Genomic DNA, 25232 nt, shown 5'->3' with positions numbered 1-25232 from the left:
CGATCCGGTCGATGCAGAGATCGATGAAAAGGTCGGTCACGCTTTGTACGCAGCTTGCTTGCCCGCCAGGCTTGTAACATATTGTATCTAAGTGTTGGCAACATCGAAAGTAAACGTAACATAACTGAACTCATTAGCGTACAAAATCCTAGTTACTATGCAAACTTGCGCTCTAAAACTCAATTCCAGGGTTCAATTTGTGGGAAAGCCTTCGAGAAAGGTGGTTGGACAAAGGTTGCGGGGAGGGTTAGGGGGATGTTTTTATCTGCACTTTTTGGCTATTTATTGAAATTCCTTTCTCGAAAAATGAAATAGAAGAACAAGCGGGCAGTGCGGTTTCGTTGTATGGCATGGTGTGCATAACTTTAATGAAATACCGGCAAACGACGCAGTGCGGTTTCATTGTAAATATTCCTCGTTTAGAGCTCACGTTAGATTACATTATATGTACTGGCCTACTCAGCAGTTGATATTTTTGGTTTGCTTCTGAAAGTATGTTGTTGTTTTGGTTTCACAATTTCTGTGCTACGCCTCCCTCAGAACTTTCTCGGTCTAAATCGTGCAGCGGGTTATGCCCGTCTCCATCATTAGAGTGAATGCTTAGACTAGCATTTCACGTGGGCTACCATCCCCCCAAAAGAGAGAGGAAGGAAAACAGGGCAAAGAGATGGAAGGCGTCACAAAACTCTGGCTGTTGTATTCATGGCTCTATTTGATCTTGTGTTTATTCACCTATAGTGCTGTTTATTTTTCGATTTACCTAAGGTCTTCCAGTGCCAGTTGCGGTTCGCTGAACGCGGACGCGTGAAACGATCAACATTCCTATGCGCTGCCTTCCTCTTCTATAGGTAATGAGCGTGAGCAGAGAAACCAATTGTTGAAGTCCCGTTTCTATAGATTTGTCACGTTTTCACAAATAGAGGCACAGGCACTTTCGTCGCTCCGCCTTATTTGTATTGTCAAGCATGCAGGAACAAATTAAAGATCAGAGCGCGCTAATCCGAAGCAAATAATTATAATACGAACAGAGGTATTGGGCATAATGTTCCAACTCCGTCCACTCAATTTTCGAACGTGTAAATGTTCTAGCGTCCCCCACGATGGGTGCCCTCAAATAACATCGGCGCACAAATTATGCATTTATTTGCTTCGATATTTTTTATTTGCTATCGTGTTAGATAACTTTCGATCACCGTGCTCCTCTGGCGTGGTTGTGCAGCTGTTAAGTGTTTCGTGCGCCGGAATGTGATGCGGGGAAGGCTATATATGCCTCCAATTTAACTGAAATAACATAAGTGAATGTATGTCATGATATGGTACGGCGTATTATGTTGTAGCATGATATGTTTATGGTATGTTATTGCATGTTACAAGGTATCAGAGGATATGATATAGTACGGTATGGTGCTTTGCGGTATGGAACGATGTCATATTGTGTTATTGTGTAGCATTTTCTTTTTGTGATGTGACATTGTTGTGATATGGTTATGGTTACGGTGCGATAATATACGATGCGGAGTGAGACGTTGAGCCCAACGCATGAAGGTGCGCGTTGGACGCGGTATTGAAGCGCTCTGGATGCATACTGACATCCCGTTTTTTTTTTATTTACATAGACTGACATCTTAAATCCCACGAGGCTTATGACGTTTCACGCTTACTGATATGCGGATGACGCGACTGGGTTTCGATTACTGTATACCTCGTTTCGATGGCAACCCTGTGCTCGGCACCCGAGCACTGCTGCCACTCGCGGCGCCATGCCACATACCGCACGACATGGCTTCGTGAGGTTACGGTGCAATGCGTAAAGATTCGTCTGTATGACACGGCCTCTCTGTGGAAACGGCTTTTCATTTAAGCGGCCGAGTACACAATTAACACGACATAGAAGCTAATGCGTTAACGCACACGTTACGCTAGCTAAAGTGGAGTTAAGCTCAACGCTAGAAATGCGAGCAGTGAAAAACGAAGTCATACACTCGATGGAAAAAGTCGAATGCAGGGAGAGCGCTTGAAGGAAATTCGAGGTTCCTGTTATTAGTAAGGGCGACTACATTATCTACTTGCAAAAAAAGAGACGACCGCTGAAACATTGATGCTTCCGCTCCTATAATTTGCGCCGAGCCGAATTCGCGTGTCGTAGTCGATGGCACGCAGCGGCTTCAGCGTGCGTACGCTGCTGCATGGCATCGCGTGAGTTCAAACGGGAGAGAGGCGCTGCAAAGGGAGCTAGGGAAATGAAACCGGAAGCGTGTGTGCAATTTTGAAATGTCAGGTTTTATCTTCTTGAAAGTGCCAGAGGAAAAGAAAAAGAATCATGCGAACGCAATATCAGGCACACTGAAAGCAGTGCATTAACGAAAGCGGAAGTGGTATATGAAAAATATTCGGGACAAGCCAACCTGAACAGGCAAGCGGGAAGAAGGGAAAGAGACGACAGTGCGGGTACGAGGACGTTGAACCCAAGCAAAAAAAAGCGAAGTCGATATTTGGGAATCACATATTCCATGCACCTTCCTCTGCGTGAGCCAGACAAGAAATGGGATCGAACACTGAGAAGCGCGCGACAGTTAATTTATTGGCTGCTATTACCTTCTTGCGCGTCGCCTTTGCAGTGTGTCAGCGTACGCAGAGCTCTGAAATGATGCTCACGGCACTCACGCGGAAATCCCTGCTTGAAAAGCGAAACAGGGCACATTAGACGCGCAGGAATCTCAATGGCAACGCGACCTCCGCTGATGAAAGTCAAAGTGATTGCGGTGGCTAGTTAGAACTTCATGCGCTGTTGTGCCATGTCATATGCCTTGCTATAATACGGCTTAGGCGGTGTGAGCGAGAAATCGCGGGCATGGCTAAGGGGAGGCTGCAGCTGAAAACATACGTGGCCAGGCACCCATTGGTCATAGTGTTGAGTGACCTCACGCGATCAAGCAACCTAGCCTATTAGGGAGGCGTTTACAACTTAGGGAAGCTGCGGATGGGAGTTGCTAACTTTGTCATGCCATACCTTCAAACGCGGACCTTAAATGTCTGCACTTTTCAACACTTTTTTGAACACCATTTCAAGCATTGCAAAATGAATCGCACCCTAGTTATCTCAAAGGGACACCAATATAAAGTGCTCTCTGGTTCATGCACAGCATATTGCTTCTATAATATGAGTGACAGAAGAATAATGTACACCGAAGTTCCACTCGCAAATAAGTTTAATCAACACTTCCTGAAAAAGCATAACATCAGGTACTTCACACTTACAACTCTACGTATAGATAGCATGTTTCCACTAGCATAAGTGGGTCTTTAATCCTCGCAACTACAGATGAGACAGAATTCGGGCACCTTTTGCTCAAAGTAAAGAATTCGGCAGCTTGTGGTATCGATGGCATAAAAACGCAGCCTATAAAAAACAGTTGCCGCGCACATGGGTCAACCCCTTTCATACATCTGCGATCTGATATTTTCAATTGGTACTTTGAAGCGAAAGTTTCTAATAGTTTTACAGTTTCTAAAAAAGACGTTGAATGCCTACTTATTGTTACCATATAAATGACTGGCTTCGTACAAGTTCTGCTTCTTTTGAGTGCCTGCATTATATTTACTGCCCTAATCTTTGAATCGCGTTCTGCATCGATGCCTGTATTATCGTTTCTTTATCTTCCTTTCAGTGAATGTAACCGTTTTTATGTCTTTGTTTTATTTTTTCACCGTATGCTGAGGTGCTGTGTGTATTGATAGGCGGACACTCGTCAGGCATCCGTGCCTTTTTGTGAGCCTCTTAGACAGACTGCATCTTTGTAGCTCGTCTCCCTGAAAGAAATGTTCATTCATTCATTCATTCATTCATTCATTCATTCATTCATTCATTCATTCATTCATTCATTCATTCATTCATTCATTCATTCATTCATTCATTCATTCAAGATCCCTTGTGTAGCTATTGCTCAGGAAATAAAACTTTTCCCGGTGCGCATTGTTTCTCACTCTAAAAACAAGCTGAAGACAACCTAGCAGCTTCCGGTAGCGCAGTGCTCTCAACAACTAACTTCTGTCGTCTGCATACACCAGTCACCGCTTAGAAACGAGACGCAGTTTCAATTTAGGAAACCACTTTCGTCGACTGAAAGTGCGGGAGCGATATTTGAGAGAACCTAGCCAATGAAGATCCACGACGGGAAGTGGAGCCAAAATTCAAAACTTCAATAAGTTTGCAGGAGCGGGAGAGCGGCTTTAGAAGCTGTAAGCATTTTCGGGACCCTCGCCCTGCAGCTACTGAATGGATAAGGCTGAGCGTGATGAATTTTGGTTTTGCAAGGAGCCCTAGTATTACACGCTTCCATAATTTCGGGGACACTGTGTCTTTAAGGAAAATTAAACGTAATATGCAGCTCATTTTTCTATTTAGGAGCGATAATATTACCCACCCTTCTCTACCACGTTTTTCCTTGTTCGGGAGAAAAACGGTTTCTACAACAGAAAATTGCAAATTGGACGTGGACTTTTGTTTCGTGTCAGCGCGGCTGAAACGTTGACGTCACTGGTGACGTCACGATACCACGTGCCACATAAACACTGCTGCCTCTCTTAGTTCTGCAGTCGTGATAAAGTTTCAGCGGTTGACTCTGTTATTCACACACAGTCTTCATGTTCATGCGCTTAAAGTGCTGCCCTTTGTCCGCTCTGTGTGTAGCTGTTTCCCTGAAAGAAATTAGCAGGGACAGCCAATGACTTCTCTTTGATATGCGACAATAATGGGAGTGATCAAAATAGTACGCTTAGTTGTCGCGCGTACTCTAAATTCAAGTATTTTCTCTTCTACAGAAAACTTTGTTCATACTTATATTTCCGTATGGAACATGCCACAACGGTAGTTAATCGATCTAATCTTATCCCAGGGAAAGTTTTCGGTAATTGTGTTGGGCATACACGTTTACCAGCGCCCTTCATGACTTGTATGTTTTGCTCCAGAATGCAGAGCCCTAGAACGCATAAGATTTGGTCTAGAGATCACGCGCGGGTGGCTCATTCTTCAAGAAATTAAGATTGATGTTTTAGAGCAGGAAGAAAAGCGCTGCGTAGCATCCACAAAATTAGAGTTCTGAGTGCGCGCGAAATAAAATGGCGTCGTTTGTTTGTGTTACGCCGTCTTCTACCGAATGTGTAGCATTCATTTCTGTTTTCCCGCGTAATGAGTGCCAATGCAAACACCACAGCTTCGCAGGCTCAGAATTATAAAGACCAGGTCTGGGAGTTTTCTCGAAAGCTCACGTTTTAGCACATGCCTAGTGATTGACGGTACATCCCATTTTTGTTCTGTTAAAAATTATTTATTTTTGAAAGAGAGCAAATTAAGTTTCCGAGTTTATTCAGTGATAAGACCCTTTCTGATCTTTCGACCATAGGCGAACGAGTATGTACAAACACATGTGGGGAAATAAGTAAGAGCAGGCTTTCCCTTTCAAATTGAAATCACTCCTGCTTTGATGATAAGGAAATAATTATTTATTCAAGTAAAAGCGCACTGGCGTCTACTGCAGGTTTGCACACACCACGACTGCCAGTTTCAATTATAGAAAGCGTGAAAGTTTTTGTGAGGAAATAGCGCGCCCCGTTTACTTTTGTGCGCACCGGTACATGGAAAGATGCATATCCTTTCCGAATCCCCGGTCAATGTTCGCCAGATTTTTCTAGTAATTTGATTAGGGTGAAGATGTTCATTAACGCACGAAGTCAAAGAACCTTGCTGAGAGCTGACAAAACGAAAGGTGCTATAGAGGGCGTCGTTTCCTCTGTCCTCTTAACTGTGAGCGCCAAAAAGAGGAATAGAAGCTGTCTCGAAATTGTGGTTTTATTTAAATTAATACCTGGTACTCTTAATACCATGTCATATAAAGCCAGGAAGAAGCACTATTTTGAGAGACGAAAAAGTTGAAGACTCTCGTGCGCTACCTCAAACCCCCCGGTGGCAATATGTAAATAACTTTGGAGAATTGTGAAAATCGTAGCTCTTTGATTTTGGTAGCGCTGGATAAATTTAAGGCACATTTAAGGAATATCAGTACTTGCCATTAGGTGAACTTTATACTGCACTGTTAGTTTCTTTAGTGAGTGTGTAGTGGATCTGTAAGCAAGAAATGAATATAGCTGCGCAATTCCATCAAATATACATCAAGAATCCGCACTATTCATCATTATTTCATTTTCATTTTTAATCTCTTAGGCATTCTATCGGGAGAAATGTTACTGGCTGTGGTGGCATGGGCTCTCTCGGACGTGCTTTTAAGTTAAAAGCTACCGTTTGCATAAGATTCTGAGCAGAATAGAAGAGATAGTTAGAGTTTTCGCGGCACGTTCTCGCCCAGGCCCAATTTGATGTTTTATTTTGGCCATCTCTCCTCTCCCCAGAAACCCAATATAGGGGCCTAGCGTTTAGGCGGCAACACCTCCTATTCCTTTAACATGAAACTGAGAGCGTGACATCCTTTAATGTACTGCAGCGATAAGGACACCTGAATAGGGCTGCACGCTTTTGGGAACAGGCTGTGTGTGAAGGCACGTATTGAACAATACTCGAGGCAAGAGCGCGTTAGATATCTCTTGGTAATTCCTTGTTTTCACTTGGTGGAGTTTGAGTCGTTTTACCAAGCATCTCGCACGCGCAATTGATCTACTTGTCAGATATGTGCCTGTCAAAATAAGAGGACGAACTAAACTTGTACGGGTTTACTTTTGGGTGTATCGGCATTTCAGAACCATATTACACGACATTATATTTTGCTTCGTTCACACGAAGGTTCGAACTTTTCAGAAAAGAGAACTCGTCTTTGGATTTGCTGGCACGAGTTTAAGTGGTGGCTTAAATAGTTTTCTTGGCAGACGTAAAGCTATACGAATGAGACAGAGAACGAAGTCCTACTCTGCAAAAGTCAAGAACGGCGCTGATACTCGCTAAACGAATATTACCTAGTATTTATGGGCAGTAATCGAGCAGCCAGGTGAAATTCGATGGGTAGGTTATGCGAAGAGGGTCCGAGTTTAGCTGGTTTCTCAGTGAAAGAATATCTTTAGATGTTGGCACTGACCGCTCGCTGAGGCTAAGTGAGAGCACGCAGATAATGTTCGCGCTCTAGTACATGCGCCGACCACAGCGGTGCGGGGGCGCGGTGGGTAGGGTGTCTCGATGCGCGCGCGGCCATCGAGGCACCCTAGCGGTGGGGTGGAGGCTAAGGGACTGCGTTAAATACGAGTTTAGCGGCAGGAACGCCAGGGGCGTTTCCACAAGTCTATATTGAGTCACGTAGCTAAAAGTACACTGCGTTAGCCACTTACACGTAGGAAACACAGCTTTAATTTCCTTCCGACTCCCGCGACCGTTAATATAGCAGCGAGACGATCTGCTACCCAATACTAGACGGCGGGTTAGACATAACTGCGGGCGCAGTATTTTGGATGCAGGTGAAATGAGAAAATGTTTTCGATATTTCTGGTCACATTAATGAACTCATGTAGCCAAAATAAATCATGTTTGTCTGAACAGAGTGCCTCATCTTCTCACAGAGTCGGTGTTTGCAATGCCCAAGAAATGTTCAAAATGCACGCGTAAGCTGAACTGTGGAAAGTGTGCTTGAGGCCGGCCGTTTGCAGTCCCGAGGATGGACAAAAAAGCCTTGCGTTGAATGTTTTTCGATAACAAACTCAAAAGGACCACATGGCCACGTTCTCACTGCAATTCCTCTTAACAGAACACAAAGTAACGCAAATTGAGTCGGTGTCGAGAGCAGTCTCAATACTACTGTACCTTGCAGACCTTTAAAAAAAAAAAATCTCACATACACTTCACGGTACCATAAGATCCTGAAAAACCTGTGGTATGACTGCCGCAGCATAGCGAATTCATTAGCCCCCGTCGCGTGACGTCACCCGTCCGCGTTGAAAAGAAGCGCGAGGAACGGCGAACAAGATTGGTTACCCCAGGTCTCAGCACCTAAATATATTCTTACATTGTGGCTGGTGTCTAGTTGCAAGCTGGTCTGCAAGCAAGCCAAAGCTGCGCTTCCACATACCACACAATCTGCCGAGCACCGACTCTCGTGGAAATTGACGCTACGGGGCCGTCCAATGACCGAACCCTGTTGTAGGAAATTATCGTCAGAATAAAGTTTATGGCTGATGTAAATCCAATCTGCTCTACTTATTGATTTGAAATTGAAATTTCTAATTTGAACCTGGCATCGAAAATCGCATAAAGCAAGTTGAAGCGGCACTCTGTGGTAAATTTTGGCTACTGTCTATTGCCACTACGTGGCAGATTTACTCTAAATTTGTCTTATAAGTTCTTTAATGAAAAAAAGTGATTTCATCTTTCGAAAGTTCATTATATTTAATTGTGGTTTACGTTCTCTTAGAACGTTTCAGCGTGAAAAATATGCAATTTGCAAGGCTGCCCTACCCACGCATGCACGAAAGATGTGCTTCGTTCTGTTGTGATTTTATTACATTACCGTATAAAAACACGTACACGTTACTATACACTAGAGAGAGAGAGAGGGAAATAGATTAATGGAAAGTCAGGGAGGTTAACTAAGCGATGCCCTGTGGGCTACCCCACATGCGGGAGAAGAGAATAAAGTGAGAAAATGGAAATAAAGAGTGCCAACGAAATTAGTTTGTCCAAAGAGCACTATTTTAAACTAAAACTTTCTTATTGTCTGGCGGTGAAGGTGCCGTCTTCGGTTTCTCGAGATGATCGGAGCTGAATCACTGTTGCAACTGACTACCTGGGTTTCAGCACCGTGCAAGATAGGTTAAAAGAGTCAGTTAAGCAATCAAAACATCGTCTGTAAGAATTTTTCTTGTCGTCTCAAGCCACTGAGAAAATAAGAACTTTGAACTATAAGGCTTGCGTTGCCTCGTACCGCTGTATTCAGTGTAAAACTCTTGAGAAGGCCCTCCGAGAGGAGGTGCTGTCCACGCAGCAAGGTTTCTTGCGGACGTGAAGCTTGCTTATAAAGTATTTTCGCACATCGCTTGTTCTACAGCTAGTGGATAACTTTGAGTATTGTTTCCGGGCTAAGGGCAGGAAACGAATCTGTTATCTCGGCTTCTAAGAAGGTCATTCCTCAGTTTTCCTTCATGATAGCGTGGAGCCCTCTTTGTAACTTAGTTGTATCAACCAACAAACACAAACAAATAAAACTATTGAGATATAATTCAGGCCGCTACGCAGTGTGGCAATGACTGACAGCTCGTGGCTTGTCAAAGCGTTTGTTAAGGACGAATAATTTGCACATATAAGAATAGACACGAACCTCCCCTGCTATGCGAACCGTAGCGTGCAGCGTGCAGCGATTAAGACCCGATGTCGGCCTCTCTAAAATCAAAGTATCTGATAACACATCCGCCTGCTACCTTGCGTTGAAGGCTCAGTCACTCCAGGAATCTGTGATGGTTCCAAAATATGTTAATTTTGGAAAGTGGCGTGGGGTGCAGCACATCGAATCGGTTGCGTCTACCTACATCCTCTAACACGATAACTTTATGATGAGAAAAAAAAAAAAAAGATATCGCCGTCCTGTGTCACCCAGCACCACCTATACCTACCTATAGGCGATGCGCAAAACGCCGGCAACGCCACCTGTCGCCAATGCCGCAAAGCGTAGGCGGGCTCTTTCGGGTGCTGTTCATGTCAGCGTCTATGCGCGCGCGTCGTGTTTTCGTCTTTGGTCGCGGTTTAACAGATATAAGTCCGCTGTCGACCTTTAGTAATATCAGGGATGAATTGCTACGTAGTTGGGCTTTCGAACACACATAAAACGTTGCCAGGAACACGTTTGTATAAGTTTCCAGTGATGCTTCACGAGAACGACGGCGGCCGTGAATCGCGGCTGTTCGACGCAGTAAGGAAGCAGTCACACCAAATGACATTTGTTCAGGTTAATGTCATTTTTTCGACGCGCTGCTACACGACCAAAGCTAATGCCATTTCCAAATTATGGTAATTGTAATTGATGCGCATGTATTGGAGTGCCTTCAATATGTTGCGAAGATGACGGCGCTGTAAACGAAAGCAGCCTTTAAATTGACATTCATGTCTTGCATACCTTGTAACCAACCTCGTGATAGGACTATCAATTACGAAGTCAGCGGCTGTGTCGGCGAAGTTTGTTTACGAAAGGGTACGGAAGGTACGCAAGTCGCACTCGACTGCGAAATGCGTACGAGTTTCAACAACGTACACTTTGCGCACTAAAGCAAGTGTCAAGAGCAACACGTAAAATAGGCAGTATCTAGCGTACTGTCTGACGGCGCTTTTATAGAACTTTCGAGTATCGCCCTGCAGTGCAGCATACTACAGCACCATTGACAGATCGTTCGCTCGGCGTATTATAAGGCCCGTCAAAAAATGCTCGAGCTCAGCCTCATTAAGAAAGCATACGGCAAATTCGTAACGCTTGCCACATCGGATGCCGCGAGCTTACCGCAACGAGGCGGCCGACGACGACGCTCTAACCGTGTGCTAGGCCCTAGACGTCGGTAGGCCTAAACGTCTAAACGGGTTCGAATAAAAGTCGTAGCTGGAAGTGCTTTGGAAATAGTAAATTTTCACTTCATAAACCTGGCTTACTATCAGTTCAAATGTCTTACAAACTATCTTGCAGTAAACGGACGGTGTAACATCGGCGACGCTTTAGCAGTGGAACTAGAGAACGAAATCGGATGTGTTGCGTCACACCGGTGGCAGCTGCTATAAAGCAGAAATTTGCTTGTATCGCTGTTATCACTTCTCCCAAAATCATTCGATACTTAAAGTCGTTTTCATCGCATGTCATTATATTTTCTCGTGTAGCAGCTAACAAATATTTTGAACGAGAGTCATTTGATGGAAAAGGCATTACATATTTGCCGTGCGGCAGGGCTGAGTGATAACTATGTTTTCAGTGTTTTCTGCTTGTCATTGCACTTTCCGTGAACACTTCTTGTTTAACTTGGTCGCCTCCGCTAGCCGGGAAGATACAATACGCATTATATTTGTGAAACGCTTAGAAAGACGATTTTTAGCGTGCATTGACATCGCACAGCACGCGGTTGCACTTTGCGTTTCGCCTCCACCTAAACGCGAGCTGCGCGGTCGACTTTGGTCCCGATAACTCGATTCTCCTCAGTAGCCTGAGCCACTGCGGCGGGTTATTGAACAGATATTTGCCAATATGCATTTTGAAAGTTGTCATGCAATTACGTTGAAGACCAGAGCGAAAACATAACATGTCACTGCACTTGCTATTCAGACTAAGGGCTCTAGAGCTTGTTTAAAGCGCGCTGTAATTCTGCAGTTGGGCACGAGGGGGATACAAATGAAATGAAGATGATACTACAATAATAAAATAGGATATAAAATTTAAATCTAATATGCTCTTGGCTAACCTGTGATGCAGCTTTTCAGATATTACCTCTGCTGATATCCCACTCCCCCATGTAATTATCTTACCCCTTTGCCTTTTTGACGACCGAATATGTGAAATCCGTACCGTACAGCCAGTGGTAAAGCGCAAGCATGAAAAGTCTCTTGCTACAGGAGCCCAATACGCGCTATTTTCCTGATGCTCAGAATGCTAATTTGCAAGCTCGCTGGCTTTTCCTGCGGTCGCACCGGTACGAAACCGCTCGCAGTGTCGACGACGCTGCCTAGTTTACTGTAGCAATATATTGCATGTAAACGAAGCAAGCACCATTAAGCAAAGAAAGAACATTGATTCATAGTTCAAGGAATGAACGAATTAGCCAGGCGTTGAAATGAACGCGGAGCACTCCAAATGAGCTCCACTTCGTACTCAACCTTGTTGACGCTCGTCTTCAGGAGACACTTGATGCATATGGAGGCGATGTAGTCCCAGACGGCCGTGATATTGAACACATGTCCACAATTATAAAGTGCGAAGTGCCCGCGAGACGTGCACAAACGGCAGATCGCACGCTCGCCACGGCCACGCTTGCCGCATGAGGCCCGCCTCGGGTTCCGACGGCCGCCGCTACGCGGCTTTCAGTGGCGCCCCTATAGGCGCTGCGCATGGCGTATACGGCCGCAAGGCTACCGTGCACTGCTGCTTCGTCCCTGTATGTACTTTAAAATGCCAGTTCGACGTATGGGCTGTTCTATCTCGTAGTGTGTCCATATTTCGTCATTTGAGCGAGACATTCAAGCATAATTTAACAATACTGAATGTGCCTGTGGGTAGCGTCGTTCGCACGGTGTTTTTTATTGTGCAAAAATTTAACGGCGTGATTAGCAAAAAGCTATTTGCAGTATTTGAAGACACCAGCCTCCATAGAAAACATCTCTGGGATTTTTTTTACTGTACCGAATTACTGCCGTTGCTAGAGGAGAATAACTGGTGGCCTAATTAGATTATGCCTGATTCAGCATACATTATAACCTCTACTCCATGACAACCACCTCCAGCCTATGTGTTTCGAAACGATGTTGTGTGTAGACACAGATCGGTAATTTTTTCTCCTTGTTGACACTCTCTATTTCCCCCTCACATTCGTTTTCTTTTTATTCAGTCTTCACATGCTTTACATCTATCTTTACGCCATGCCTATCAAAAGATACGCACTCTGTTATGTGGTTTACCGATGTAAAGCATGTGAAGACTGAATAAAAAGAAAACGAATGTGAGGGGGAAATAGAGAGCGTCAACAAGGAGAAAAAATTACCGATCTGTGTCTACACACAACATCGTTTCGAAACACATAGGCTGGAGGTGGTTGTCGTGGAGTAGAGGTTATAATGTATGCTGAATCAGGCATAATCTAATTAGGCATAATCTAATTAGGCCACAGCAAAATTTGGTTTGTTGTTGTAAAACGTAGTACTGAACTACAGACTACTGAAAAATAACGCAGACACAAAAATAGAGGAGCCTCAGAAATCTACTACTAAACTACAAAAATATCTGTTGCTAAGACGAAACGCCGAATATAGTCTGGTTTTGCACATCAGGCTCTCGTTTTTTTCTGCCTGGAAATTAGGAAGAATAAGGAGAAACAAGCGCCTGTACGAACTTTCTTTTTCCGCGTGCAGCAGCAGGCATCCTTATCGTTCTTGCCCAGTCACGTCCCACACAAAACCCACCCATGCGTGCTCTTTCTTTGTGACAGTCCGATAGAAGGGCATTGTGTTCGTGCTTGAAAACCTGGCGTTATACGAGTTAGACGCCTGGAAAGGAAATAGATGAAAAGTGAGGAGAAAATCTGGCGAACCATACCGGAAGGAGCTGTGCGCTTTCCTTTGAACCACGGATCTCGGCTAGGCTTGGTTTTGCATGGACACCAAGCAGGGGCGAGCAGTACTGGCGCACGCTATACTTTGAGCACTGGCGTTATAAATAACGTTAAGCCTGCAGCTGAAATAAAGGCGTTTCACACGCCTTAATCTGGAAACGGTAGCACTCCAGACCAATAAAGAAGTTACAATAAAAGGTAGCTTACAACGCGCGCAGCTGCCTTCATGGCTAATGTTTTGTGTAACGTGCATTGTGGTTAGATGTTGTTTTCTGTTTTTTGTTAGGATGGGTATTATGCGGACAGCCGTCACATGTTTTCTCACAAACGAACAGTTCTTAACTGTGCTGTCAGCAACCTGTCTTTGGTGAGGTTTTCGGCTATTCCTTAAATATAGACTAGACTAAGGTTTTTCAGTTATCGTTTTACTTGCGCTGTTCATTTCTGGCAAAGACATCATAGACGACGAAGTGATAGTTATATCGATAATCGCCGAGCTCTTTCCATGCTTTAATTATATATCCCTGAACAAAAAGAAATTAACAAATATAAAAAAAGTTTAAGCGTAAAACTTTTACTTCACTTCATAAATGAGAGCCTAATTTATATTAATGACAGAATTGTTTTTGAAACACCATTTTTTGAGCCGTCCTGTAACGCAGGACAATAAGCAAATGCATCGTCATTGCCATGCGGTAAATCTTATAGGAGCTGACAATGTCCCATTTCTCATCACGTGTAGTGGCTCTCTCAAAAACGCACAAATCTGACCACTTTTTGTTTATTCTTCACACGTTATCCATCACACGTAGTCAATGTTATCACACGTAGTCGATGCTGTAGAACCTGCTTGTTGCTTTCAGAGATAAGGGGAGCTCTTTCTGAGCGCCCGTAGCGTACAGAACTGAGCACACACGACTCAACATTTGCTCAAAGGAACTTTAGAACCCGTTGAATACGTTGGCGGGCGCACGCTTATATACAATGGACGTTTAGGTTTACTGAGCAAAGAAATGGTGTACAGCATGTAGGACACTAGATATGCAAGTTCACGCGCCGATGGAGAGTTATGTTCAGCATTTTCTCCGAAAAGGTGCGATAAAGGTAAATTGCAAGAAGAAATTAGACTTCGAAGAAGAACAGGCATTCGGAGACGAACTTGTACACGTTTCTTTTCGGTGTGCTCTCTACATTTTGGCCAATTTCACATAAAATCTTAATTTTTAAGTTGTTTTTGTTGGAGGCGACTGTGATGTCGATATTCCGGACGCCTTATTCCCTAGGCGGTAAGGTTGAGCGTTTTTCTGAAACATTGCAGCGATCAGTCGGGACAGTCGGGTGGTATTACACGAAGCCGTGCTCCGTCCCCAAGGCTTTATATTTCATTCATTTATAAGTAATTTGATTGTTAAGTTTTTCATCAGTGTTTTGAGCCCCAAGAAGTTTTTTTGCTAAAGTAGCATTGTTTCATGTCCTTTGAACGATGTTTTTGCTAAAAGGAATTGCTACTCTGTGATCTAAATGACCATCTACTGCCCCCCTACAGTCAAGCTGAATAATAGATACCCCTTTGTTTTCTATACATGCCTCCGCCATATTACGGTTGCACTAAATGACCAGAGGGGACTCGTATTTTTGTCGTATTTGTGTAGAGCGCCACCGCGCAGCCAAGAGGATATATTTAAAATTCTTTTTTTTGTTTTGTTCACCCACAGGTTCCCTTTGTCTCAGTTTGTTTCGCTTGATGACGCAAAACATTTCTTCCGAGAAACAGATAACGAAGACCGCACAAATTCTAGCTTTTATTTTTTTCTGCAGACTCTATTTGTACCGCTGCAAAAAACAGGGTCGATTGATTCGAAGTCGATCGCGAATCGTAGTGGTAAGCAACACAAAGCTGCTACGATGTAACGAAAAGGGGGCCCTTTCTTTATATCCCTTCGACATTCATTTTACTCACGGCACTCCGGTGTCAATGAGCACCATTGATGTGAAAAGGAGAGAAAGTACACGAAAAGCCGGCTGTGTTTTGAAGAACGTCAAAGTTTGCTAGAAAAGGTTATCCTTTGTTGCGCAATGTACATTGTCGTGCATGGTCCTTGTTCAAAGTTACCAGGCTGCACGGTTCTGTTCTGATCCATAAAGTGTAACCCTTACAGATTTTTTAAAGATCAGAACGTATGCAAAATGAATCTTAAAGGTTCTCGCTACCATACCGCTATTTAAACTTGTACCTGAAGAGCCCTCAAAGATTATGCCGACAGCTGCCACAATCCTAAACAGTTTCACATAACTGTCAAGTTCACTAAAGGTTAGGCTGGAGCCAGGAAAATGCTTTTCGTGATTCGGCGTTCTTTCTATAGCGGCCATCTCGCCTCCTGTTCTTGCCAACCGGATGGCTCCAGGTGCCACCTTCCATCGCCGACCATGCCAGCCTTCCCAGCAGTTACCCACATATGGTAACAGATCTCGTCGGCGTAGACTTGTGCGCATCTCAAAGCAAACGAGCTCTTCTGCTTATTAGAAACCCGTTCGGGGCAGAATCCATTCTTGCACCATCCACCGTAGTTGCATGCCTATCCTCTCGTGAAGTCTGCCCGAGAATTCCTGGATGTCAGCTCCGACACTCACGCTGTCACCAGAGCCACGTCGACGCTGCTAGCAAGCGTCCCCTACGGCCAGACTACAATTTTTGTAAACACCACAGGCTCCTCCTTCCTCCACGTACTTGTAACGCTCCGATCACCACCAGCGCCTTACATCTCCTTTATGCCTGCCGTGTGGGGTTTTTGAAGCTGTAACCGGGATGAGGTCGGCAAGACAAAGACGATGGCTAATGTACTGACTGAAATTCTGGATAAATCTGTGACTCCTTGAGCCAGCCCAAAACTCAACCACGCGAGCCGTGGCGCTTGACGGGGGCTCAATTCGGCTGCACTTTATTGTTGACGTCGCCCGCGGCTGGTGCCGCTCGCGCTGGGTGTACTAGGGTTACTGTATAGGCAAAGCCAATATAGTATCTCTAGGTGAGACTAGACTCCCTGCCGACAACACTCGCCGCTTCTAGTAATGTCCGGGCCAGGTTGCCCGGAATTGACAGGAGGTGTACTCCGACGGGCTGCTTCGCCGAAGAATCGGTGGTACCAGCACTCGCCAGGTTGAGTAGGTGGCGTTGCACTACGTCGGCGAGGTGTCATTTAGAGACGTGAAGGCGAGCGAGCTAGTGAAATAGAGAGTGCGGTGATCTAGTCGAATAGACCCCTCATCAGGGCTTGGAACTTGTCAAGGAGACTTGAGGTCTAATAGGGAGGCAGAAGATGATAGACAATTAGGAGTGTGTGAGACTGCGTCGAGAGAAAATGTCGAGCGGGACACGTCCATGACGGAGTCTGCAAATTCAGCGAGCTTCTCCGAAGGCAAATCGTGGGCGGGCGCGAGCGCCATGCGGACAGGCAGCGCCAATATATAGCTGAAGGAAGAGTTGGTTGAATGTCGCAGCATTGTTTCCCATGAGCTGTTGGAGCAGCTGCAGCAACTGTGTAGTTTTGCGGCCGCCCAGCTCTTCAGAGGAGACGAGCTATACTGCAGGTGGTGATGCTCCGAGGCGGCGGTGCGCTTTATAAGTTTAGTCGCCAGCGTGCCTCACGGACCTCGGTGGAAATCTTAGGTGGACAGCGACGGCATGAAACTCGTATCTCTGAGAGGTGATGCGGGCAACAGCTGTTCACCTGGAACATCTAGAACTAAGAAAGGCGAAGGGGCGGAGCAGATACTGCAGTGGAGGGACTATCTCCGGGCATGGTGAGCGGGTGTTCGAGCGTACGTCCCTAGTCTCCAGTTTGTGGCACCAACCAGGATGAGATAGGCACAATAAAGGCGATGGCTGATTTATTGACTGAAACTCTGGAGAAAGCTGTGATTCCTTGAGCCAGTCCAGAAGCGACCCATGCCAGTCTTGGCGCGAGGCGGAAGCTTGATTCGGCTGCACTTTACTGCTGTCGTCGCCGCGGCTGGTGCCGCTCGGGCTAGGCGTGATTGGTTTGCTGGTACAAGTTTTCCCTACCTTATCGATATTTAAACTTAGGGGGTGACATAAGTGCTCTACTATAAATCTGAGAAGGGAACTTTGCAGCCTGGTTGTTTTGAAAAAACGGTTTCACATTTCTGACCTTTTTTTCTAAAGAGTACTCTACAATTGAGCGATTCCTTCGATTCGGGCAAATTCGAGAACTTTACATGTCTATTAGAGTTTTTTACTTTCACTACCAAACAGAGCTAAACATTTACAGTACGCCTCGTGACCAAGGGTGATTTTAAATACCCTAAGACATCTTATGGACTGCGGTAGCCGCACATGGGGCTATCAGAGGCGGTAGACAGGGCCGATGGCTTTTTAACGGGGCTCTGACTTCACCTTCTTTTGCTATATAAACTGAACAGCGCACACGGGGGTCCCGGCGGCACCTGCGGTTTAAGGAGTCTCTAAGATTGCCACTTTACATATCTCGATAGCATTCTCAGTTTTCTAGCCGCTTTCGATCATTTATATGCTGCAGTGTTCGGCCTCCGCTTATCGTGCTGAGCTGAGCATTCACTGTTTCCTGCTGATTTCGCCGTTTGATGTCCCGCAGCCCTCGTCCGGTTTTTTCTATTGCGCGTATAGTGACACGTTCGGCTGCCTTTTCACCTATGCGTGAGGCCACGTAAAACTGCCGTTGGCCACCAAGTTCAGCCTTTCATCTCCTGATTCATCCAGCTCAACTGCTTTGCTGTTGTAGCATTGTTACTAACGGTTTTTTTGTAAGCTCAGAACGAACAGTTCAACAGAAGCGATGAAGATTTAGCGGCTATCCAGTACGGAACTCGGCTCCCGCCGACCTTATCGGAGCGGGGAACTGGTAAAAGGAGAATTATGGAAACAATTATGTGCTCAAGACATGTGCAGCGAGAGGCTGGAATGAGTGTGGAGCGGTGGAAACCATTGGGAAGCAAAGTTGCCATGTTTGGACCGGCACTCCGGTCCGGTTTCGCACTCCGGTATATGGGATGGTAACATAGTTTCTGCTGGAAACCACTCTGACAAAGTTCTAAATCATCTCCGGAAGTTCCAGCTTCATATGCAGCCTCAAGTTTCGCATTACACTCGTGTTTACGAAAGTTCGAGGTGCAATGAATTCACGCTAAATAAAAAATATCTCACGCACGTGTATGTCCCAAATATATTTCGCACAACCTTGGACGTACTTGTGGAGCCTGATTTCTTTAGCCGTAATAATGCATGTTTTCCTGAGTTTCCAGATTCATGTGTAGTCCACACACACACACACACACACACACACACACACACACACACACACACACACACACACACACACACACACACACACACACACACACACACACACACACACACACACACACACACACACACACACACACACACACACACACACACACACACACACACACACACACACACACACACACACACACACACACACACACACACACACACACACACACACACACACACACACACACACACACACACACACACACACACACACACACACACACACACACGCACGCACGCACGCACGCACGCACGCACGCACGCACGCACGCACGCACGCACGCACGCACGCACGCACGCACGCACGCACACACACACACACACACACACACACACACACACACACACACACACACACACACACACACACACACACACACACACACACACACACACACACACACACACACACACACACACACACACACACACACACACACACACACACACACACACACACACACACACACACACACACACACACACACACACACACACACACACACACACACACACACACACACACACACACACACACACACACACACACACACACACACACACACACACACACACACACACCGTAACACCGTACCCCTGGGCTGGTTTTTGAAAAGCCCTAAAGTCTCGATGTTACAATTATGAGTAAGTCTGGTTGTTTGCACGAAATCTAGTAACACATTGCGGAGACAGCTGTTGGCACTGCGCGTTGCTAACGTGTCGGATCACTTTCTTGAAGCTTGAGTTCACTATTCGTTGAAAGCGTATTTGTTGAACTTGTTGAAAACATATTTGTTGAACTTGTTGAAAACATATATATGGAGTGAGCACAGGTGAACTGATAGCAATGAACTATGCACTGGCGTGACTTTAGTGTAAGTAGCTCCGTAAACATGAGAAAATTCCCACATGGAGCCTCTAGCGCGAGCCTTGAACACACATTATGCACCAATGAACTGTGGAAGAAAATCGGTTTGATGGACGAGCTTTACAACTCAGCTGATTAGGAAGTGAACATCTGGTCTGGAAAACATGAGCTTTTATCGGATGGGCAGGATTGGCACGCTGGTGTGGTCAAATAGTGTCAAGTATTCGGATAACATTGCTGGGACCTAAGCCAATGATTGGACACGCAGTGGCCAATTCTGCAGGAAAGCACGTGAACAGGCACATAGAGATGACATATGTACTTTTGGGGACAAAACGTTCCAGAACTCGTCTTCATGAATGTAAGCTATAGCTTCTATTCTGGTTTCTGCATAGAAGCTGGTGTCTACAGATCAGACTTATCGAGATGAAAATCGGGCTCGAGAGCTGTGACTTGAAAAGTTTGGTTTGGTTTATGGGGTTTAACATCCCATAGCTATTCAGGCTATGAGAGCTACCGTAGTGAAGCGGTCCAGAAATTTCGACCACTTGGGTGCCTTTAAAGTGGGCTGACATCGCACAGAATACGGGCGCCTTACTTTTCGCCTCCATCAAAAAGCGATCGCCGCTGACTGATTCGGTCCCTCTTTCTTGGGGACAGAAGTCGAGCGCCTTAACCATTGCATCACCGTAGCTGGGAAGTGAAATGAAGTGATAACCTAAGCACGTCACACCTGTATGCGAAAATCACTTTTCTTATGTTCTGAAACGTTTGTGCACGATAGTACACCTACTGCCAAGTGAATTCAGGCGACAAACTCGCCTTCCTGTCATTTGATTTAAACGTCATACCTGCCGATATCACCATTCGTAACCCTTCGGTGGCTTTTTTTTTTTGACGTAATATATAGGGTTTAAAGGTGCATTGGTCTGCTGCTGATACTTTATGTTATATCGCCAACGCCTACGGGCAAGTATGAGGTGACGGATGAACCGTTATCACGCTATGTCTAGAGCAGTAACATGACAGAGGTTAAAGCAAGGAGGCTCCTGGCTTGATGCGCTCTCAGTTTCTGGATGAGAATCTTCGCACCCTTATGATGACGGGTGTCGTCTATGTTTTAAGCGTGAAATGCCTTCAACTCCCGTTGTCGGCTCGCCGCGGCCTGAAAGGGGCGAAAAAAAAAAAATTTCTTTTGGTAAACTGTCCATGCTACTCAGCCCCTTTAGCAGCGCGTCAGCCAAGTGTATCAAGAATGCGCCACGCTGGTAACTGCACATCCGTATGGGACGGAAATCGTAGCGCGTCGCAGCAACGATGTTGCCACAAGCTTCTGCTGCTGTAGGAATTTCTAAGCTGAAAAAGAAATGTAGAAAACTGGAGCGATATAAAATAGGCGCGCCGCCGTAGCCACATCCACCCAAGAGAATCAGAAAATTTATTGAGAAGAACGAAGGCGATGAAAGAGGTGTTCGTAATAAGCTGAGTAAACAGTGTGGCAATAGGGTGCGCATAAAAGCGGTAAACTCACGAGTTTACAGTATTCGCAACTGCATGTGCAGGGGTTTTAATATCATCAAATTAATGCTTATGTAATTCAACAGTTGCAACAAAAATTTCTGCAGGTACAGAAAGCCCCCCCCCCCCCCCCCCCCCCCCCCCCACACACACACACACACACACTCACACACTTGTCCCCGACTACGGTTTTCACGTCGCTGTCAGGTCATAGTGCTTGGCCTAAAGGAACGTTCTTAGAAGCAACAGACAACAGGTAGTTGCTTCTAACCACAAAATATAATGTAAATGAGCTGCCTACCTTGCTTCTAACCACAAAATATTATTTTCCACGGAAGAAACAAGTTACCATAGCAAGCGAAAGTTCGTATTGGTCTCTTACATAAGCCATTCACAGAGTTAGAGTGTTTATTAGAGCTCGAGCTTTTAGAATAATGAAAACTTCACAAGAGCTGCCGCCCGCAGACTTCATTACTGACCAACGAATTCCGTTCTATGTATTTGTAGAACAGCTACATTGTGATCTGTAATGAACTGCGAACACGTCGTGTCGAAGTGTGCGTGACGGAAACTTTGCACCTCGGCACTTTTCAAAGGAAACGGGAAACGTAGCTCTAAGGCCGTTGAGTGTCTCTAACTCTGCTAATCTTCCTAAATCTCAGAGGTGCTATAATTATTCCTGTTGTCGATAGCTTTGGAGTGCTTATAGCTCCGTTAGGAATTTAAAAGGTGATTAAGCAGCGTCCGCGATGTTACTTTGATTTATTTACAGGATAAAGCAGTTCAATAAGAATAAAATGAATCGAAAGCCCGCCAGAATGCTGCATATTGAAGGAATTATTTTTCTGCATGGGGGGGGGGGGGGGGGGGGGGGAGAAAGCTTTTGGGGTGTGAGGGATCAACAGCTGACTGCACACAGGCACAGGAAGACTGAAGTCAAATAGCAAGTATGCTACAGTTGTTCTTAACGAACAATAGTGAATAAATTTGAACTAAGCAAAGGGCTTCCTTACTCTAACGTATCGTTGACACTTGCCAACTTTTTATTTTTGTTTCCTTTGCGTGAGCCGCAATGCAGTATTAAAATGCACAAAAAAAAGGAAAAAGTAAATTGATGCAAAATGTCTTGATAGACAAGAAGTTTTTGCTTATATTGCAATCAAGAAATTATATAGCGCATCTTAACTTAAACGCGGCTCGCATATTAACAGTCGCTCATATTGAGCCGTTTCTTCGAGTTTTGCTCAAGTAACTGCTGAAAAGCTGGCGGAAAATGCAAAATGTCTTGATAGACAAGAAGTTTCTGCTTATATTGCAATCAAGAAATTATATAGCGCATCTTAACTTAAACGCGGCTCGCATATTAACAGTCGCTCATATTGAGCCGTTTCTTCGAGTTTTGCTCAAGTAACTGCTGAAAAGCTGGCGGAAAAAAAATCGCACCAGTCGGTTGCAATGCAAGTCGTCGCAATAGCAACTTACCGCAACCGGCACAGCAGTGGTTGATGTAATCCTAATCAAGACCTCGTGCACCGAGCGCTGACCGCGACCGACTGGGGCCGGCGCGGCATGTGCGGGACGAACGGCGGTGCGTTTGCGAGAAAGGCGCACGACAGAAGCGCCACCAGTCGCCGGCACCCCTACCTCCCTCGCGCCAAAGTTCACCTCTCCCCCTTTTCTCCTCTTTTTTTTTATTTTTTTTTTATTCGATACTTATCCTTTATCTCACCTTCTTTCAATGCTGAGCTCGGCGCCCCGCCCGTGGTTATTACAACGCCGAATTTATTTTCGCTTTTTGGCGTGCTCTTTTGTCGACAGAAAAACGTCGTGTATATAAGGGACATTATTTACAACTTACCGGGGCGTTGTTGTCGGCCTAGTTAGGCGCCAGTGACGACAACCAGAATATTCGAGGTTGTTTTTAGGTGCTCCTAAGCCATGGCAGCTAAGTGTCTGGCAACCACATGCTCTGAAGAACGCGTCACTGGCAACCACATGCTCTGAAGAACGCGTCACTTGCAGTCATGCCTGTGACGGGGTGGTCGAGTTTCACGCTAATTTCATAGTGGGATCTGTGAAACAGATGCCCGGAAAGATAATGGTGTTGTATTCTTTGCTACCTGTAATCTCCATATACCTCTAGAATGTGAAAAAGTGAAGCACTTTTCCTTTCCTTAAAGTCTTCACGTGCAGCTATCATATACAGGTATGGCAATACTACACAATCATTGATTCCCCAGATACCTCACATGGGAATAGCATACTAAGATTAGTGTTTTATTAATTAATTCTAAAACCTTTATTAACAGCAATCCATCAGTGACAAGATAAAGTAAACATAAAGCACCGCACTGCATTCGTATGAATATAGATGCAAATATCTTACACAGCTCATAAGACTGAGGGAAAAAAATCAGTCCACAAGCACAGAGGATGCGAAGTTCGACTTTGATGGCAAGTGAGGCGATAGCTAAAGTGAATTGAAATGTTCAATGGAAAGGCAAGCAACAACCAATTGTTATACAAAAGATATTGAATAAATTGTAAAATTTGAAAATATCACATCAACAGCCTCTTTAAGCTAGAAACAAAACACGGCATTTTTGTTCCTGTATACGTAGAATCCGCGCTACAAGAATGCGATCATGTTGTATGTGGAGATCTTTGTTTTTTTCTTTTGCCTCATTAGGAGCGGTGCCAATAAAATTAACTCGTCCCCTAGCGTAGAAGAAATGGCCTTATTTTGTGAACTTCTGTAAATGTTTTCGAACTGAGAACTTTAAGGCTTAAACGGCATATAACTACACCCCTGGTAGGGAAAGTGGTCACAGTTCTTAATTATTAGATGTTCGTCAAACTGCCTCATTTCTTTTTATGAAATAGGATATGAGAAATTCAGCCTTTGGACATTATTTTAACACACCTTACAAATGCATGATTCTACCCAAGATGAGGAAACATAAAGTTCAGAAGATACAAAATGGCCGCCTGCGTAATAGCAAACACTTCTAAATCAGAAATCAAAGATCTGAGGCATAAATATTTTTTTTCCAAGAAAATAATCACTTAAAACCTTGTAGTTGAGAACGCCATTAGGCAAAACAGTCGAGCGGACATTTTGCCTCTCAGGCATCATATACTGTCCAAAATGTGTAGAATCCCTATATATGAGACATATATTATTAATTACTTCAATGTCAAATTCGAAACGGCCGCTTTGTATTGCAACACGGGCCGACACAAGAAGCTAACCGAGGCGCTGTCTTGGACATTCTGGGTCGGTTACGCGATTATTCTGCTCTCTCTGAACTGCAGTCAGATGTTGAGGGGGCATTCTTCAAATCCCTGCCGCCCGTGTTGACGACAATTTCGTCCAAGAAGCCAGCTGAACCACGAGATTGAACGCGATTACAAGACATGCCACGATGTCGGATGCAGCCGTTCTGAATTTGTATACTTCACTGATCTCACAGGGGATTAAAAAATTGCTGCCATTCGGAAAATGAATAAATGAATGAAAATTCAACTATGGCCTTTTAGTTTTACAGCAAAGGGCGTAGTATAGTTAAGGACGGCGCCGACTTGTTTGAAGATGGTGTTCGCACTGATCGCTTACAGGTCATAACTGTAGTCAGTGGGGACGGTAGAGAAATAACTGATATATCCTAAAGCCTAGCTATAGTTGGCCCCTTCCCAAGCAAGTAACCCTCTGTACAAAGACTCGCCTGTTTTTGAAATATATTAATTGAAAAGCGAAGAATTCCCGTTATAAAAAAAAGAATGATGGCCCAAACCAAGAGGCATTTTTATTGTTTTCTTTCACAACATCAGGCTGGAAGGAAAATGATATTGTTTTTCATTTCATTGAGAGGTATGTCTTGAAAGCAACTTGAACAATGATACGACGAAATAATTATTTGTCGAAACTAAGTGTTTTACTGATGAGCCATTTAAACCAATGCTGATAAAGGGCATTCGAACTCGACATCTTCAAAACTATTTCTTTTTTTACATATTGTAGGGTTCGAGGCCCAAGTTCGCATTTAATACCGTTTATAATAACAAACGAGCCCTAAGTTTAAGCAAACATGCTTTTAAAGTTCCTCTAATATTTTACTTTATGCCTCTTTGATATTCTGCTTTCTCAGAACGAGATACTTTGTTGGGCGAGTTGGTACTTGTTCATTATTTAATATAAACAGCGCGAAAACG

The 25232-nt window shown here is 44.7% G+C and overlaps 1 protein-coding gene across 1 annotated transcript in view; it reads right to left on the bottom strand.

Annotated features, from left to right (window-relative positions):
• Window positions 1-22607, bottom strand: part of LOC146198798 (gonadotropin-releasing hormone receptor-like) — a 36615-nt gene extending 14008 nt beyond the window's left edge. The window contains exon 1 of the mRNA XM_084594281.1: window positions 22503-22607. The gene's annotated coding sequence lies outside the window, so the exon portion shown is untranslated. The remainder of the gene's footprint in view (window positions 1-22502) is intronic.
• Between the last annotated feature and the right edge of the window lie 2625 nt (window positions 22608-25232).

Source organism: Amblyomma maculatum, chromosome 2 (genome assembly GCF_055883805.1).
Source record: "Amblyomma maculatum isolate TAMU_Amacu chromosome 2, ASM5588380v1, whole genome shotgun sequence".
In the NCBI taxonomy this organism is placed as follows: domain Eukaryota; kingdom Metazoa; phylum Arthropoda; class Arachnida; order Ixodida; family Ixodidae; genus Amblyomma; species Amblyomma maculatum.
Note: the sequence above shows the minus strand (reverse complement) of the source record. Positions and strands in the feature narration are given on the sequence as shown.